This window comes from Papio anubis, chromosome X (assembly GCF_008728515.1).
Source record: "Papio anubis isolate 15944 chromosome X, Panubis1.0, whole genome shotgun sequence".
NCBI lineage: Eukaryota > Metazoa > Chordata > Mammalia > Primates > Cercopithecidae > Papio > Papio anubis.
The window spans coordinates 121,336,591-121,340,654 of NC_044996.1; positions in this window are offsets into that span (position 1 = coordinate 121,336,591).

Consider the following 4,064-nt stretch of genomic DNA (forward strand, 5'->3'; position numbering starts at 1 on the left):
ATTTACCACAAAATATTTTAAATCATTCCCTTTGACTAACATTTAGGTGCCTTGCAATAGTTGCTATAATAAACAATGCTGGGGCCCATCCCTGGTGGCTCGCACCTGTAATCCCAATGCTTTGGGAAGCTGAGGTGGGACGATCACTTGAAGCCAAGAGTTCCAGACCAGCCTGGGCAATACAGGAATAAAATAAAATAAGTAAACAACACTGGAATGAACATCCTTCTACATATATCTTTATGAACATGAGCAAATATTTATGATTTATTTTCAGATATGAATTCTGGGTCAAAAGGTGAGACATTTTACATCTTGATAGATATAACAGTAATATATCCTCACCTACATTGATTATAAATATTTTTAATATTTTTGTTTTTGAGATAGGTTCTTGCTGTCACTCAGGCTGGGCTGGAGTGCAATGGCGCCATCTAGGCTCGCTGCAATCTCCACTCCTGGGCTCAAGCCATCCTCCCACCTCAGCCTCCCGAGTAGCTGGGACTACAGGCAGTGTCACCATGCCTGGCTTTTTTTTTCTGAAATGGAGTTTTGCCATGTTGCCCATGCTGGTCTGGAAGTCATGGCCTGAAGCCATCTGCCCTCCTCAGCCTCCCAAAGTGCTGGGATTACAGGCACGAGGCACCGCCCCCGTCCTTTTTTTTTTTTTAGACATGGAGTCTTGCTCTGTCACCCAGGCTGAAGTGCAGCGGCGCCATCTGGGCTCACTGCAACCTGTCTCCTGGGTTCAAGCGATCCTCCCTCCTGTCTTCCGAGTTGCTGGGACTACAGGCACACACCACAACGCCCAGCCAATTTTTGGTTTTTTTTTTTTTTTTTTTGAGACCGGGTTTCCCTATGTTGCCCAGGCTAGTTTCAAACTCCCAGGCTCTACCTCGTCTTGTACCACAGAGTGAGACCCTGTCTCAAAAAAAAAAAAAAAAAAAAAAAAAAAACAAAAAAAATTTTTTTAAGCCTTTCTGGATTATGTTGAATTTGTAGAAAAAAATGGCAGTCATCCGTACATTGATCCCATCCAATATTTTCCTTATAATTCATATCTTCTTTAGCAAAATGTTTTATTCATACATATCTTGAGTATTCCTGTTAAATGTATACGTGGGTAGTTTACATCTATCACATTTTGATTTGTGTGTGTGTGTATGTGCGCGTGTGTGTGGTGAATAAGGAAACTAATATTAAATAATTTTGCATATTTATCTTGAACTTTATCACCTTACTGAACTGTCCTAGCAGTTTTTCAGTTTCTGGGATGTATTTTCTACGTGGACTATCTTACACTTTGTGAATAACATTCAATCTCTCCATAAGGTAAACTATCTTACATTCAGTCTCTTTCATTCCCAGTACTTTTATCATTTGCTAAGCCCCAGAGAACAATGTTGTAGAACTGTAGTAGTAGCTGACGTTCTTGTTTTAGGCCTTAATGAGAACAGAGGTGATGAATTCTGATATAATGCAAATGATTGCTTTTCACGCTCTGAATTGCATCCTAATTATTTCATCAACTTACAATAACCCATTTTACCCAACTGAAATATTTACCTCACCTATCACATTATGGCAAGATGTTACTGTGCTCCAATGTCTCATCACTGAAAATAATTCTGAAAGTTCTTTGCTTAGCACACATTAAGTTCAGTTTCCTTTACATGGTATCTCTTTTAAAAATCACTTTGAACTGTATCAAACACATCTCCAAGGTACTTTCTTTCAACCTATAATACATCCCTGTATACACAATGTGTTATTTTTAATACACTGCTGGGTTTATGAAATTTTAGTATGGACTTTATATTTGTATGTGAGAATGGTCTCTAGTTTTTCTGGGTTTTTGTTGTTTTTGTGTAGAATTCTCTCCCAAGTTTGAGTAGTGGGGACAGAATAATTTTTTTTTTTTTTTTCAGAGTCTCACTGCAACGCCCAGGCTGGAGTGCAATGGCACAATCACTGCAACCTCCACTTCCCAGGTTCAAGCAATTCTCCTGTTTCCCAAGTAGCTGAGACTACAGGCGTGCGCCACCATGACCGGTTGATTTTTCTATTTTTAGTAGAGACGAGGTTTCACCATATTGGCCAGGCTGGTCTCAAAACTCCTGATCTCAAGTGATCCACCCACTTTGGCCTCCCAAAGTTCTGGGATTACAGGCGTGAGCCTCCATCCCAGCCAGCAGAGGTAATTTCTTTTATTATTATTTTTTTGAGATGGAGTCTCGCTCTGTCACCCAGGCTGGAGTGCAGTGGCATGATCTCGGCTCACTGCAACCTCCACTTCCCAGGTTCAAGTGATTCTCCTGCCTCAGCCTCCTGAGTAGCTGGGACTACAGGCGCATGCCACCACGCCCAGCTAATTTTTGTATTTTTAGTAAAGATAGGGTTTCGCCATGTTAGCCAGTCTGGTCTCGAACTCCTGATCTCAGGTAATCCACCTGCCTCGGCCTCCCAAAGTGCTGGGATTACAGACGTGAGCCACCGTGCCCGGCCCCAGCAGGGGTACTTTCTGAATCACCTGTTTCATGGTTATTAATCTTTTATCTGCTTCATTTTAGGTAATTAAAATTTTCAAAATATATCTCCAGAAAATCACCCATTTCACTGGAAGCATCACCCTATCAAGTTTTTCTAGAAATGGGATTTTATGAGTGGTTATTTGCATATCCTTATTAGAATAAAAGTCACATTGCCTCTGCAAAAACAAGCACACACAGGCATCCTCTTTGGAAGTTAGATACGAGGAGGAAAGTACTGATGGCTTTCCAGGTCGGCTTCAAAATCACCTGGAAGATGTCACAGCTAGTCTGTCTTCATACCTCCCATTTCTGTGAGGCTAAAAAAGGCTAACTTTTGGCCGGGCGCGGTGGCTCAAGCCTGTAATCCCAGCACTTTGGGAGGCCGAGATGGGCGGATCACGAGGTCAGGAGATCGAGACCATCCTGGCTAACACGGTGAAACCCCGTCTCTACTAAGAAATACAAAAAAAAAAATAGCCGGGCGAGGTGGCGGGCGCCTGTAGTCCCAGCTACTCGGGAGGCTGAGGCCGGAGAATGGCGTGAACCCGGGAGGCGGAGCTTGCAGTGAGCTGAGATCCGGCCACTGCACTCCAGCCTGGGCTACAGAGCGAGACTCCGTCTCAAAAAAAAAAAAAAAAAAAAAAAAAAAAAAAAAAAAAAAAAGGCTAACTTTTACACCTTACTATCACAGAGTTGTATGTAGTATTCGCTAAAAAACAGGCACTCTGGCTATTGTGTTGTGAACAGACTGCAGCAGGGCAAGTGTAGAAGCAGGAATTAGAAGGCTAGTCCAGGTGAGAGCCAGTGATGGCTTTGACTAAGGTGGTAGCAGTGGAAGTGATGAGAACTAAAGACTTTGAAAATATCTTGACAGTAGAGCCAAGAGAATTTACATATGCAATACATACATTTTTTTTTTTTTTTTTTTTTTTCCGAGACAGAGTCTTCCTCTTGTCGCCCAGGCTGGAGTGCAATGGCACAATCTCGGCTCACTGTAACCTCCACCTCCCAGGTTCAAGCGATTCTCCTGCCTCAGCCTCCAGAGTAGCTGGGATTACAGGCGCCTGCCACCACACCCGGCTAATTTTTGTATTTTTAGTAGAGACAGGGTTTTGCCACGTTGGCCAGGCTGGTCTCGAACTCCTGACCTAGTGATCCACCCACCTCAGCCTCCCAAAGTGCTGGGATTATAGGTGTGAGCCACCGCGCCTGGCCGCAATGTACTTTCATCAGAAACATTACAGGCACATTCTCAACTAGGTACATCTCTTGATAACAATCACTGCGCTGGCTTCAAGTTCTATGAAAATAAAGTCCATTTTCTTCCTATCTGTATATGCCCATTACACTCAGTACAGTGCTTTACAAATTTGCTGATAATTCATGTGGATGTCTGAAATTCATTATAATAAATTCTGGTTTCAAATCTTACATGAGATTAATTACAATAAATTAGTCTATATTTTAAGTCTTATTCCAAAATTTCTGGTAGAAGGTACCTTCAAAACACATGGGGACATGTTAGATATAAAA